We start from the raw sequence: 16,517 nt of genomic DNA, 5'->3' as shown, positions 1-16,517 counted from the left end.
CCATCGTGGAGGCCATGAAGAAAAAATTTAAGCTGGAGAAGAAGAAGAGAGGGTTCGTGATTTCCAGCATCAACAACGTTGCAGTCAAAGTTGGACGCAGATATTGGTCGGGAAAGTTATGCGAAAGTGTCATGCAGAAGAGGTGCCCACGCTAGCAGTTTCACTTTCCACTCAATGTGTAGAAGGGGTCTAGTTTAACAGGGTAGACTACTTGTACAGAGAGTTCTTGGAGAACTGCCACAAGGCACAGGAGTAGGGAATACTTTCCACTATGCATGGCTTCTACTATCCATAGTGCTGGTGGCTTGGGAATTGCTCGAGGACAACCAGTTCCAAACAAATGCAAAGGATATTCCGGAGGTAGCGAAGTACGCTTCGCTGTGGGAAACTAAATATGCACAGAGAATCAGGAACAGTAAGATATTCTGGGTGTTCATGGAGATGAACATCAGAATGGGGATTAATCACAAGCCACAGTTATTGCCTTCTATTTATAACAGTCTGAAGAGCTTCACAGAGTTCAAGGTGGAAGTCCACCATGTTTATATCAAGGCGTGGTAGGACCCCGTGAAGATGTGGCATGAGCCACCTTACTTAGTGATGAACGATGTCATATTTGCTATACTTGAGTCGTGGCCGGTGGAGTGGTGCGCTCCAGCTAGCTACACAATGGAAGCAGAGAAGTGTGATGCACAGAAGGAAAAGGATGAGGCAAAACTGTGAATGGCCCAATTGGCAGAGAAGCGTCGGAACGAAGCAGTAGCAGCCAAGGCACAGGAGGTACGCAACGCTGCAAAGGTAGTAAAAGAGCAATAGAAGGTAGTAGAGAACGAGTGCAAAGGCCAGAAGTCACCTTCACTCAAATAGGAAATAGATCCAGAGGAAGGTGGCGTAGACCCACAGACGGTGTCCACACAGTTGAAACAACAATGTCCAAGAGAGTAGGCAGGACGTCACCATGGAAGCCCTCCAGCAGTTTGTGGAGGAACACCAGACGGTGTTGGGGGCCCTCCGAGCACAGATACAGGAGTTGCAGGTGCGCAATCCACAAGCTGGTACTCTGTCAACCAGCCTCGCAGTAGGCACGACCGCGACTGAGGAAATGGTCTATGCTCGAATGACCAACACTATAGTGTTACCAGAGGGAGCACTGGTTACAGAAAATGAGGCCAACAGGCCTATGGTCAATGCGCTGAAGGGAGTTGGGATAAATATGGTTGCGCTCCCTTGGAAGACAATCTATGTTTTGCAGGACAGAGTTAATGTAGAACTGTGAGCTGGGGAGGGTCACGCGATCCAGGTCATGAGCGAGCAGCGCATCAGCATCAAACAATTGAGCCTGCAGCATGATGAAGTAGTGGTGTAGAATCGATAGACTATTCAGGTGGTCGACGAAGCTTTCCAGATGATCCCAGAGCTGGCCATCCAAGCAGAGGAACCAGCGGAGGAGTGCATCTAGAAATTAGCAGCACAGGTGCGCGAGGCAAAGGAAGAGATGGCTAAGGTTCAGCTGGAGCTAAACCTTTAGATATCCGAGCTACAATTGAAGGCACAACCTTCAACACCATCGTAGGTTAAGGAACAGCACACCAGCGTGATTACAACGGAAATAGCAGAGGTCAAAAACGCACTGAAAGAATGCACCAAGTTATTTGAAGAGTCGTTTGAGGTTCTCACCACTTTGTAGGAGGAGCTAAACATACATCGCCTAAAAAAAGAGGCGTGTGAGCTACATAAGTAGTATGACGAAGTAAAAGGGACTGCGCAGACGGTTTCCCTTACACAAAGGCTCACATAGATGCAGGTGGATGCTACTTGACATAAGGAAGCCATTTTGAAGGCACGTGTACAACCGTGGACTAATGAGGCTTTTGTCATTACAACCTTTATTGAAGTAAAGCTCACACAGATGCAGGGAAGGCAGGAATAGGTTCAGGAAAGCAGCTCAACCACAACGGTTTCTGAATAGCGTGTCTAGGAAGTACAACAGGCAGCTGCTCAGTGCATTGCCGATCTTGTAGTAGTTCAGGCAGAGTTGGGAGGTCTTCACGCGAATATCTCCACACCGATAGAGTGACTCGAGGGCGAGTCACGATGTTTGTGTTGGGAGCCTATTGGGCACGGGATCCCCCAAGGAAATTTTGGGGCTTAGGGCCAGATTTTGGTCAAAATTGATAACTCCGATGTAAATACTCCACATTTTGTGGGTGCGGAGCGCGTAGATTGTAAATGAGTCATAGGGTTGTCCGCCCTTAATTTTGTAACGTAATGTTGGCTATAGAGATCTACCCATGGTACGTGGACCATGGGATCGTATAAATAGAGCGAGGCTCTAAGTAGCTAAAAACATCTAAGAATCAATTGATGATCATGGAATAGAATCATAGTGGATTATCTGTAGTGTAAGGTCTAGTTTTGGGTCGTAGAGTAGGAGAAGGCTCTGCAGTTGAGTGTGCAAAGGCCTACTAGTACGCAGCTGAGTGCGCAAACCCCTGGAGTTGAGTGCGCAAGGCAGGTTGAGTCTGTAACCATTGAAGCATTCATAAAGAGAAGTTTTATATCATTCATGTGTATTTATTTCCTATTTTCTACATTGAATGTATTGGGTATAAATTACATTTCTGTTGTTTATATGGTGCGCGAACATGTATGAATGTGTTGAATAAGTGAATGCAATATCAAATATTTGTTTATGCGAAGTTAACTAACCTTTGTAAGAAGATAAGTAAGATCTATGGTATAGTTTAGGGAAATAGCGCAGATCACTACCATAGCAGCGAAAAATCACCTTAGCCCCTGGTTAGGGCTATGTGAAGGTGAATATAATAGATCGTGAAGGTCTCACAGGTCAGGACAGTGTGCGAAGTGACCTACGCAAAGGTAGGCACAGTTGGACTAAATTTACACCTCAAACATCTCAAGGGTGCGGAAACTTGGTTCCAGCATCCCCCCATACTGCTTCGGGTGAGACTTTTGTCCACACTCCGCGGGTTAATGCCGAAAGGGCCAGTAGCGTAGGGATTTGTTTGGCTAATTAACTCCGAACCTGGGTCAGGCCCCATCAAGCCAACATTCACTAATCACCTAGAGGGCGCAGTGCTCACGGGCCCTTGGCTTTGTAATTACTCCATCCTGCAAGAGGTGGAGTGCTTTGCACAGAAGCGCTGCCAGGTTTAGTCCAACTCCCTTGAAGGCACTAATAGTGGGCATATCAACCTCATTTTCCGTGGTTAGTGCTCGATCTGGTAGCCTATCACACTCAAAGCCTTCATGCACATCATGTCGGTAGCCTTTGACATGCCGATAGCCAAGCTGGTGGACAGCGTACTAGCTTGCGATGTCTGGGTTTGTAACTCCTGCAGCCCAGTCTGGATGGCCCCTAGGATAATCTGGTGCTGCTTTTCAAATTGTTGTAGGGCCTCTGCGGTGACATCTTTGACTTTGTCACTGATGTCATATAAGTCGTCTTCCGTCAATGTGATAGGGTCCAGCGAGTTCTTAGTTGCCTTGGATTTCTTTCTGGACCCTCCCTTCTCCAACTCTCTTAGGTGCTTAATGTGGGTGGACGTCTCCTGAGGGTCCGCGCCGTGCTGCTTCGTGTCCTACTCTTCAGTCTCAGGTGAAGGTGACGATGCGCCTTTGTCAGAGCCCCACTCTGTGCCACCTATCTATTTTCCTGCCTCCTTTCCTTCCTGTTCCTCCTAGGCCTTCTCAGCGACCTCCTTTCCTTCTTGTTCCTCCTAGGCCTTCTCAGAGGCCTCCTTTCCTTCCTGTTCCTCCTAGGCCTTCTCAACGGCCTCCTTTTTCCTCTTCTCGACCAGCTGCATCATCTTCAACTTGGCCTCTTCCTTCTTCTTCTATGCGGTGGACTTCCTTCCACCCACAGCCAAGTCCATGGTAGTGCACCACTTTGCCAACCATTTGGCAAGCACTGCATCGATGGCATCATATGTGGCTAAGTATGGCAAATCATACCACTTCTGCACAAGGTCCTTTTGTGCCCTGATTGATATCCAATGGAAATTAGCTTTAAACTCGGCATAGCTTCATAGGTTAGTGTATACCTTGGGTGGCAATTATGGCTTGCGATTAATATCCATCCTGGTATTCATTTCCATCAAGATACAGAAGATCTTGTTGTCCTGAACTCGCTCCACATCCTTGGTCGCCCACAACGAAGCGTACTTCACTGCTTCAGGAAGGTCTAGTGCGGCCGAGGGGATTTGGCTCTCCTCTGGTAGCTACCAAGCTACCAGCATGATTGATAGAAAGAGCCACACATAGTGGAAGGTCTTGCTTTTCTCTTGCACTTCGCGGTTGTTCGCCAGGAAATCTCCACAAGGTAGTCCAACCAGTTAAATTGGACTCCTTCTGTGCACTATTGTGTGAGCACGACAATAGGTGCTGGCACCTCATCAGCACAGCACTTCCGCATCACCTTCCATGAAAGGATCTACATTTCCACCTTCACAGGAGGTCGCAGATGCTAGAGATAGCATACCCGTGCAGCTTCTTCACCAGTTTGAACTTCTCTTTCATTGATTCTGCGAGCGCCTGCTCACCACCCTTGCCACCAAATATCATAGCTGGATTTTTGCCTGTATACAGCAGGCACGTTATTCTATGAATCAACATATCAGTGATGGGTATTGGCTCCTCCAGCCACAGATACCCATCATGCACCAAGCACAACAGCTGCTTGATGACCAAAACTGTCACGGGGTGCAGTTATAGTGCGGCACCCAGAGTAGGTTGAGTAATCCTGCCTTCTCTACTCCTCTGAGCCACTTCTGCAGCTCTAATGCAGTCATCCCCATATTCGTGTCTGTGGTGCAGTGCATCAGTTGTTCAGTCTCTAGGTGTGGGAACTTCTAGTGGTCCGCCAAGTCCTAGTCTTTGAGCTTCAATATCAGAATCAGTGCCAAACACAAACCGCCAAAAGTGATTTCATCTAGTAGCAGAGGGGTTTGCAAGGGAGTCTTACTTTCATCAATGTCCTTTGGGACCTTGGACTTGGGCTTGTGCGGAGTGACATACTCCTGCAACCATGTAATAGGGTCCGCACCCTAGGCTTAAACCTCCTCTATTTCCACTCCCACATCCTCATCATCCATGGGGGTGTCTTCAATATCTTCCTCCTCTACTTCTAGGTTTATAGCCTTTCCCTTTTCTTGGGCAGTGGGCTTTGGTGGGTTTCGTCTTGGTGATGCGTGCACTGGTATGGAACGCTGCTTGCCCTTATTGTCTTTCATGGTTTCCTTGGTTGGGTTTAGCTTCGGTCTCGACATTCTTAGGGATTCAGGGACATCCGCCAATAATTCAGCCACTTCCGGGGCAGCCACTTCAGCCCCCATATCAATTTCCTGCACATTCTCCTCGGCTTCCAGTCCTTTGGCATCCATAGCTTCTGCATGTGTTGACATGACGCTATTCACTAGTGCTTGTGTCTCCTTTAACAATTATTCAAATGCCAAACTTGCTACCAGATATTGAAAGAATTCATAGTTCATGTGCACCTGAGAGCGCAACAACTCAATTCTCAAAATGCCAAGCGTTTTTCATTGGACAACCACTTGTAATTTATAGGGCATTTTGAATTCAAATCCAACCATTCCCCCCAAAATTAGTTCATTAATGCTAGATTGGTAGAAATTTTTCAGGGATCTAAGCCATAAATTTCGTCTTAAATTCCATTCGCCCGCTCCATTTGGCCTCACTTTTGTCATCTTTTCATGAACAATAACTTTAACGGTCACTTTCCTGCCGACCTGCGCAATTTCTCCCTGGGTAGCGCAGCTTCCTCTGTGTTGCCGCAGACCTAGTGACACGTCCTTGCTTCACACCTTCTTCTAATCACGTAGCTCCCCAACCCGGGTAGTGTAGTTTATAGTCCCGCTCCTCCTTTCAGCTACCTGGATCACTAAGACTGTGCTACTTTCATTTAGTCACATGGCCATACCGCTAGTGTTTGGCTTCAAGCGACTGCCATTCACCTTTCGTGGGAAGGGTTCTCCATTTAATTTGACCAGCTGTATCGCTCCTCCATCGATAATCTCCTTAATAACATAAGGCCCTACCGAGTGCATCCTGAATTTCCATGGAAATTTATCAAACTTACTATTGTATAACAAAACTAGGTCATTTACCTTAAATGTGCGCAGCTTGATGTGTCGATCATGCCATGCATTTTCGCACTGTTTTTGGACCTGCTGGTGAAATCCAACCAAAAATATTTCTTCTTCGAGCTCATCTAGATGTGGGAGCCTCTCCTCCAGGGCTCAGCGATCCGTCGTACCTGTGAGCACTGCTATGCATAGACTATGCACGATGTATTCCATAGGCATTACTACTTCCACACCATAGACAAGCCTAAAAGGGGGTTGTCTAGTCAACTTCTTACATGACGTTCAAATAGCCCACAGTACTGTAGGTATGCATAGGTCCCAATCACTTCACTGAGCATTGCAAACCTTGGTCAGCGCATTTTCGAGCACTTTGTTGAACACCCCCACTGTCACGTTAGCCTGTGGGTGATAAGGTGTGCTCTTCTGGTGATATACCTAAAATTCCTTCGTTAGTGTGCTGATCGTCTCATTCAGGAAGTGCGTACCACGATCACTCATTAAGATCTTTGGACATCCAAATCGCATCAGTACATGCTCAAATAGGAACCATTTGTTGGCTTGAGAGGGGCCTGACCCAGGTTCAACGTTAATTAGCCAAATAAATCCCTACACTACTGGCCCTTTTGGCATCAGCCCACGGAGCGTGGACGGAAGTCTCACCTGAAGCAGTATGGGGGGATGCTCAAACCAAGTTTTTTCACCCTGAGATGGTTGTGATGTCGTTTGATTTCTTCTATCCCTGCCTTTGCGTCGGTGGTTTCGCTCTAGGGCTTGCAAGACAAATTCTATATTCCAGTCCTCAATACCTTCACGAAAGTATATGATCAACCTTCACACAGCCCTAACCTGTGGCTCAGGTATTTTCGTTCTGCTATGGCATCGTGTCGTGCATATTCCTCAATTATCCTAAGTGATTTGCTTATCTTGTCAAATACTTAAAGCTATCACCGCATAAGCAGAAATTCGTAATTGTGTTCAATTATTCAATGTAATTGTATTAATTTGCGCATCATATAAGCATAACAAAGGAAATTCATACACAATATATCTAAACCCATCAACAAAACAATGACACAAAAATTGCAGAATAACTCCTTTTATTAATATCTCCCAAGTGTTACAGACTTTGTCCACCCTGCGCACACAGCTGCAGGGGTCTGCACACTCAACTGCGGACTTCTACCCTAGGCCTCGGCACACTCAGTTGCAAAGCCTCTATCTACACTACAGCCTGTGACTTAGACCTCTTCTTCAGAGCTCTCACTCTATTACATGATCTGCCATTCTATTGATCGATTGATTGATGCCTAAACTACTTAGATCTTAGCTCTTTTTATACAATCCCATGGTCCGCGGACCATGGGTAGGTCTCTTACAGCCAATTTTTCTTTACAAAACTAAGGGTAGACTACCCTTTTGGACACATAACACCTTCGTGCTCCATGACCACAAAGTGTGGAGTCTTTATAATTATATTACAAAAATTGACTTAACATGGGCTTTTAGCCCAAAAACTTCCCTTTGGGGATCCCTCTCCCAACACCCCTAGTACTTCACTAGAAAGAATCGATCCTACCAATATTCTTCTAATCGGAGGAAGATCTAAATCCCATACTTCTCCATTTTTGTTGACTTTTGAAATTTTCAACAAAAATCTACATAACTCTTTAGTTGATTCTAGAGCTTTATCTAATATTTTACCTAGAACTATTTGCCCAAAATTGAATGGTCAACCTCAAAAATCCATTGTGCGCATTGTGCAATTAGATTGATCCCAAGTCAAAGTTATACGGGAACTTAATCAACTTACCATTACACTTTCATTGAACCCTAAAGTGTGTCAATTCATTAAAATTCTTGTAGCTGATATTCCCAAGTTCTACGACTTAATCCTTTGTAGAGACTTGTCAGAGAAACTCCATGGTTATTTTGTGATTGACTGGTATCACATGTGGCTTCCCTATAATGGAAAGCCAAATGAAATAAGGGTTGATCGTGAAAAGCATCAAAAGTATATTATTACAGAATTAGAAGGCGAGAACGAGCCAGTCACATGGAGTAGCAATATCATCGAAAACTACTTAGTCGAATCATTTCTAGGAAATTTCAATGAAAATACTTCACCTTTCTTGGAAAATTATGTTGTGTCGCAAGTTGAAAATTTTTCTCAAACAACTACTTCTAAGTGTATAAATTTTGTAGATAAACCTGTAGTTAGCTCTTTATTTTGGAAATTATTTTTTGACGAATCTAAATCCAACAATGGAGCAGGAGCGAGATTCATATTAGTTAGCGCAGAAGGGGAAAAAACTATGTTAGCATGCGGACTTGAATTTGATTGCACAAACAACATTGTTGAATATGAAGCATTAGTCCAAGGCCTGTATAAAGCCATCGACCTTAATATCAAACACCTACAAGTGTTTGGTGATTCAGAAATTGTGACAAAATAGGTAAGATATACTATACATTGTTTGTCTGAACATTTGAAACATTATCAATCATTAGTCCAAGACCTCACTTCTCACTTTAAAGCGTTTAATATTTCCCCTATCCGAAGACTCCAAAACGCAAGTGCCGATATTTTGGCTAATGTGGCCTCCAAGCTCATTCCATCGAGAGATTACAGTCCTGACCACTTTTCTATTGAAATGACTTTTAGGTCTTCTATTCCAACAATGTCACCAATTGGCGAGTCTTTAATAACGATCCAGATATAATAAGATTTTTGACATCAGAAGGCTCTTAGGATGACCAGATAATTGATGAAGATCAACATGATGGCCAGCTTAAGAAAGACACAACAATGAATGCTATACCTGAGTTTGTTGTTAAGCTGGAAGACTTATATGACCTTAAGCACAGATTCAAAAGGCCGACCAACTCAAAACTTCAGAGTTCAAATCTGAGGTTTGAATTGGTTAATCTCGGAAATGACCTTAAACCTCAAAATATCAACCTAGGTCTTGGTCTTACATCAGATGAAAAATCAACCTTTATACAATTGTTGAAGAAATATAAAAATGTCTTTGCTTGAAACTGTGCAGATCTTAAAACATAAGACACTTCTATAATTCAAAATACCATCCCCAAGACATCTGATGAAAAACCTGTGAAGTAGAAATTGAGAAAAGTTCATCCCAATTTAGAAAATCAAATTAAGTATGAATTGAATAAACTATTGAAAGCCAAGATTACTTTCTTGGTCAGACATTCCAGGTGGGTCTCCAACCTTGTCCCAGTCAGAAAAAAGGAATGGTGATATTCGAATATGTATAGACTTCTGCAATCTCAATAAAGCTTGTCAAAAGGACAACTTTCTGTTGCCTCCTATGGAACAGATATTGCAATCAGTTGCAGGCTCAAAACTAATGTCTTTCCTGGATGGATTTTTAGGTTATAATCAGATTCTAGTACACCCAGATGACCGGCTAAAGACTACATTTAGAACCAAATGGGGCACCTACGCCTATCAAAAGATGCCATTTGGATTAATCAATGCTGGTGCAACATTTCAAAGAGCCATGGATATAGCTTTCAAAGGTTTGGTAAATAAATAAGTGGTAATCTATTTAGATGACATAATTGTATACTCCAAAAAACGAAGTAATCATCTGAGAGATTTAAAACAAATCTTTGAATGTTGTCAAAGGTACAGAATTTCTCTTAATACCAAGAAATATCTATTTGCGTTAAGTGAAGGAAAACTCCTTACATTCATTGTATCCAAAGAAGGGATTCACATTGTCCCTGATAGAATAAGAGAAATTTCTTAAATTCGTTTACCTCATAACAAAAAGTCTATGTAATATTTCCTAGGACAGATAAATTTTGTAAAATGATTTGTCCTTGACTTTTCACGAATTGTTTTACCTCTTCAATCCATAATTAAGAAAAAATCTATTTTTAAATGGGGACACAAAGAGCATGAAGCCTTTGATTTGATTAAACAAGTGATCATAAATTCTCCCTCTTTGGCAACTCTGCATTTTTCTAATCATTTCATCTTATATACTTTTGCTTCTGAGACTCATTTGCAACTATATTAACACAGGTCAATGATGATAAAACCAAAGCACCAATTTCTTTCTTTACCTCCAATTTTTAACGGGTTGAATTGAACTATTCAGATGTTGAAAAACAAGCCTTTGTTGTTTTCAAATCCATAAAGCATTTCAGACCGTTCCTCCTCAAAAACCACACAAAGGTAGTAGTACCATTCTCAGTAGTGAGAAATTTGTTAATACAAAGGAATGTGGGTGATAAGAGAGCAAATTGGGTAACGACACTGCAAGAATATGACATTGAAATCAGACCAACTAAAATTATAAAAGGTCAAGGTTTTTGCAGAGTGTTAGCAGGAGCATCCAACTTACCAGCATTACAAGATTCAGGTAACGATATACAAGTATATGAGGTAAGCCTTAATGATACTGAATCCAGATATGTTGATATAATTTTTTATTTAAGATTTGGGATACCCCTCCACAAAAGGGATTTGAGGCTAAAAGATAGACAATACCAAATCATCAATAATGTGTTATTTAGAATAAATTATGATTCTATTTTTCTTAGATGTCTTGAAAAATATGAGGCCAAAAAGGTTTTGCAGGAACTCCATGATGGGCCAGCTGGTGGACATTTTGGAGGGGATACAACCACACATAAAATCCTGCATGCTGGCTATTATTGGCCAACCTTATTCAAGGATGCACACAATTATGTAAGGAAATTTAAAGTTTGTCAAATAGTTGTTGGCAGATAGAGGAAACCTGCGTTACCATTACTACCAGTCAACATTGAACATCCATTTGAACAATGGGGATTGGAAATAATAGGTGAGATCGTTCCTCACTCCTCTAAGCAACATAGATATGTTCTTACAGTAACTGATTACTTCACAAAATGGGTTGAAGCAATTCTGCTTAAGGTAGCCAATTCTGAGAACATCATTGAATTCATTGATCAGTTTATTATTACCAAATTTGGTTTGCCATCTGCCCTTATGTTTGATAATGCATCTTATTTTTCAGGCAATGTTATGACAGAATTTGCTCTTAAAAGAGGTTTTAAACTTAAATATTCTGCTAACTATTATCCTCAAGGAAATGGCTTAGCCGAATCTACAAACAAAAATCTCATAAGAATTATTAAACAAACCGTTGATCAAAGTCAGAAAAACTAGCATAAGTCTTTAATATTTTCTCTATGGGCAGATCAAATAACACAGAAGGGCTCTATAGGCACTTCTCCTTTTAATTTGGTCTATGGGAAAGAAGTTGTCCTTCCCACAAATTTAGCTATTTTGTCGCTAGCCCTAGTTCAATTTATTGAAGAAACTCCTTCCTATTCTATGCAAGTGAGACAATTACAAATCCTTAAGCTCGAAGAAGAAAGGGAAAAGGCCAAAGTTACACATGAAAATCATCAACAGTTAGTCAAAGCTTCTTTTGATTCTAATTTTGTAAGTACAAAATCCTTTCATCTCGGAGAAATGGTATTGAAATGGGATAAATCACACAAGGAGAAAGGTAAGCATACCAAGTTCCAACGAATGTGGCTTGGCCCATTTCAAATTGTGGAACACATAGGCCCATCAACCTTTTTATTACAAGATTTATCAAGCAAGAGAGAATCTCTACCTGTTAATGGGTAGATCCTTAAAAAACATTTTTCATAGAAGATCACCTCTTCTATTCCTTGTATATTATTGACTTTACTTTTTAGAAAAATAAAATTTGAGTAGCATTTACTTTTGGCTTTACAAATAATAGTCTCTTTTATATTTTGACTTTTCGCTTGTATAAGTAAAGATGGTTAAGAAGATGATTTTCGCATTTGAAACATGGGTTAAGTTTTATTGCTCTGAAATTGCTTGTTCTCTGCCAAAATTATTTGTCTTTTGCTAAACCTCAACTTTATAAAGAAACCTTTGCTCTACCATCAGTCAAGAAAAGTATCTTCAACAAAGCAAAGTCTCTCTACAGAAAAGCATCTTCAACTCTACAATTGTCATCCAGAAACTCTTAAGAAGTCAATGATTCTCCCCATCTAGTAAGCTTTCATCCTCAGAGTGTAATTCTAAAATATGCTTAAACTTAAAGGATAAGAGGTCTCATCAAGAGCTGGCTTACCATGATCATAGGGAAATAACTAGCTGACATTACCAATACTGCATATCAAAACAGGGTAATGGCTTGAGATTCCATCAATCAAAAGACAAGGGGTCTCATCAAGAGCTAGCTTGTTCAACCAAGTTACAACTAGTGAATGGCATTGTCAATTTTGGTCACCAAACCAAGACAATGGCCTTTGAGGAGTGAAATGAAAACTTTAAAGAAAAGAAAATTATTTAGAAAAACAAGTATATAAATCTGAACTTATCTTTAAGGATTGCATTCTTATCTAGATGGGATACTGAATCATTGCTGGTTAAAAGGTAACCTTGTCGAGGCTATGGACACCTGTTGGCAGTAGAGGCTCTACCTATGGCAACTGAGTATACCAAAAGCTGATCTGTGAGAGTCCCCCTATTTTTATCTTTAAAACCAAGTAATGACTGATGTAGACAAAGAAAATTTCATATTGAAGAGGATGATCAAAAGGATGATAGTTAGGTAAATGTTGTTTTATTATTCAGAGCAATATTTCTTATCTTATATTTCATGTAATTTTTATTTTCTAAAATTACCTTTATTTTGGAAGTTTTTAGAAATTTCAAAAAACTGTCAGAGATAACTGGTTCTTCCAAGTGAATCGCCAATTGTTGTGCTATTCAACAACCCCCCATTTATTAATAGTGATAGTCAATATTATATTAATAAATGGGGACCCTTTAAAAAATCCTTCCAAAAATAAGTTTAGCATTTAGGAATTTTTCTTGTTAATTTTTGGAATAAAGCAAGATATCAAGATAAAACCTTTTGAAAAAGCTAGCAAATGTTCGTCTTTTCACATATCGCACAATCAAGCGTGTCAAAAGCCTTGCTATCAATCAAAACTAGCGAAAAGCGATCAAAAGAGAACATCGCCTTAAACCTCATAACTATTAGGTTTCCCATGTGAACTAAGTTCTAAAGCATTTCTTATTAAAATAAGGCCCGCATCGCAAATCACCACTTACAAGGGGCATGCCTTAACAAAGTATCTTAAACTATTCGATATGCAAGATTATGATGACACAATCTCCCTTATCGCATCACATTAAGAACACTTAAGAGAAGCCCGAACCCTTATCATCATGCGAGATTGCGAAATGCGATTGAAGACCCTGACCCGATTCTGAAATATGTTATAAACAAACACTCAGGTCCACTGCTTAAGGAAAAGGGATTTACATAGAAAATCCTAACAAATAAGCTATGCTTTGAAAACTATAATGAGCGGACTGCATTTCGCATCCCGTAGAAACTAAAGAAATGTTAAATAAAGCACATAATCACAATGCGATTTGCGATATTGCATCACAATCGTAAAATCGACATTTTCGTAGTTTAAAGGCTCGCCACCCTAAAAAGTTTCTTCCCTGATTTACAATGCAGAGCATTAATGAGCAATAAAGCTAGGGATAAGGAACCATTAGTGGGCGTTTAGTAAGGGTTAATAGCATTTACGTTTGAAAGACAGTTTAACATGATACGATATCTTCTCACCTCCATTCAAATAAAAACTCCTTCCTTGTCACCTTTTCAAAGTTATCTGCATTATTCATTCTTATCTCTATATATCTGATAACTTCTGTTTTGCTCCATTTTCAGGGAAATTCCACAGAAAAGGTCATTGGGAGCAATGGCGAAGAGGAGTCAGGTAGACGCATCTGGGAAATCAGAAATGACTCCTTGATTCTCTTACACTACATGTAGCAGAGGTGGAGGAACCTCTACGTGGGAAAACATGTATGATTTATTAGAAGAAGAGCAACCAAGACCTCTGGTAACAAAGGCCACAGATGATGGTCATGCTTCCTCAGACGCCTCCATCTTCGAGATGGAGTGCTCATTTTTTCACCGCATAGCTGTAAGACCAAAGATAATTCCATATACAAATATGGTCAAGTGGATAATTGATCAGGTGGATGTCTCAAACAGAGAATCTAAGAATAGCAGGAAGGAGGTTATGGAATCTTTTTCACCAGACAACCTATGGCTTATGTACAATCTGCCAGAGCCACAGATGTTCTACAACAAAAAGTTCCTTGAGAAATTTTCTAAGGATAATTAAGACCTAGCAGACGTTATGCGAACCTAGATTCAAAATGAAGGACTGATCAAAAAGGATAAATCAGGTGTGTATTCTACATCATCTGTATCTCCCCCTCATAGTTTTGCAGCAGCCATGCTATGTAGAATGTTCAACAAGCTCGATAGTACCAAATTTTGCCCAGAATGGTTGCCATTAATAGATGCAGTCGTAAACGCAACAATAATGAATTGGGCCCAATTTTTATTTGATAATTTGGTGAAATCCATAATGGAGTATAGGAGAAACAGGATTATCTATTCTAGGGTTTACCCTCAATTTTTCATGAGTGCCTATATAATGGACGCTATCAGTTTTGGTTCCAAATTTCCTATCATGGGATGGAAATGGAATATGAAAGACCCGCTTCCCATTCATATATATCATAAGAATATGTGGGAGTCTCAGTTTCACCCCCATTTTTATAGAATTTGTCAAGGAGTTATGCTGCATATTCATAAATAGGTCTACAACAGGAATGCCCCTAGATTTTCTAGAGAAACTGAAGTAGATATCCTACTTGTAGCTAGATGGTTTGGGGAGGAGATATTTACATATATCAGAGTATTTGGGAGCATTGCTTCACCGCATGTCCTCCCATACTATGTCCCCAATAAGTTAATGGCTAGGGAGATAGCCTACCAAACAACAGGAGAAGGTGGGCTGAGCAAAGGATTGAAGGAACAGAAAAAGGCCATTTGGCCTACATTTCTGTTGCAATGTGGTGCGTTTGCACTACATGATTTTGGACATGCATGCAAGGAAGTAGAGATTATGAAATCTATGAAATTGGCTACATTCCCAAGAAGACAGTATGACCCAAATGGCACCGCCAAAGACTTCACTACTATGGTGAAAGTGAAAATATTCACCCATGAGGAAGATGCATTCGATGGCGTCTTCCTACAAAAAGAGACATTTTCGGAAGTAAAGCATATGGCTTCACTAATTTTTGCCCTAGATGATCTTAAGGCATTCCATGAATATAGAGAGAGGAGATTATTACAGGTCCCATCAAACCTTCTACATATTGAACCAATAAGGGAGCCAACTCCCAGTGTAAGCTTAGAGGAAAGCTCCAGGGTAAATTCTAAAGATAATTCTGGAGCAAAGTCCAAGGAAAAGTCTACCCATGAGTCAGAGCACTCAGAGAAACAACCCAGAATGGGGGTAGTAAAAACAAAGAGTCTGAAAGGGACACAACCAGAACTACAGAGAAAGTAGCCAAGCAAACCTCGGCGAAGAAACAGGCTGAAATGCACTCTACCTCCACCTAGTCGGCAAAACCTCCAGTTGTTGATTGAGAAAAATAATGGGAGAATTTTAATAAAAAGCTCCATACAGAAGAACAAATATATGAAGTACACACTCCACATCACAGATCAACTCAGTAAGTTACAGTTGATAAAACTGTAAGTACTCAATATGTAGAGCTCATTCCTACCACCCCCACTTCTGAAATTGTTTTAAGAGTTGAGGAAATTCCTCCCTTAGATTTGTTTTATAGCCCTACCCATAAAGTTGTCATCAAAAGGCAGAGAAAAAAATAAAGTTGGATGTTGTAGCTATTACCAATCCCGAAAATGAACCAATGGATATTGTTTGCAAAGATTCACCCATGGACCCATCTGAGAACCTTACGAGATTGTCGAAATTTGTGGGAACCTATGCTATGACAACTATTGATAAAGAAGCAGAGGTTAAAATGTTGCTAAGAGAAAAAGAACAAAAGATCCTGCTGTTGGAACAATAATTAGAGAAAGAAAAATCTAACCAACAAGCAGAGTTACAAATTGCCAAACTACAACAAGAGTTTGAACAGATGCAAATACAACATCAATCCAACCTAGCAAAAAAGGATGTGCAGATTCAATCTATGACAAAGAAGTATAAAGACAGTCTGCAAATCGATCAGTTCGTAAAAGAAGCACTCGACCTTAACACCCAACTAATGCAACAAAAGGAACTTCTGTGCTAAGAAATCTCGCAAGTAAATCCTTACTGCGAGATCAGTGATAAGCTAACAAGCCAATTCGTCGACATGAGGCTTGAGTATGACGAAATCGATAAAAGGATTTCTGACTTTGTCACCTGGCAAGAATCAGAAGATGGGAGAAAGGATGATTTGCCAAAGCTGGAGGAATCACATAAAGA

Source organism: Pinus tabuliformis, chromosome 8 (assembly GCF_031772625.1).
Source record: "Pinus tabuliformis cultivar Carrire ecotype Pingquan chromosome 8, CPIR1, whole genome shotgun sequence".
Taxonomy (NCBI): Eukaryota; Viridiplantae; Streptophyta; class Pinopsida; order Pinales; family Pinaceae; genus Pinus; species Pinus tabuliformis.
The sequence above is the reverse complement of the archived record's forward strand: the minus strand, read 5'-3'. Positions refer to the sequence as shown.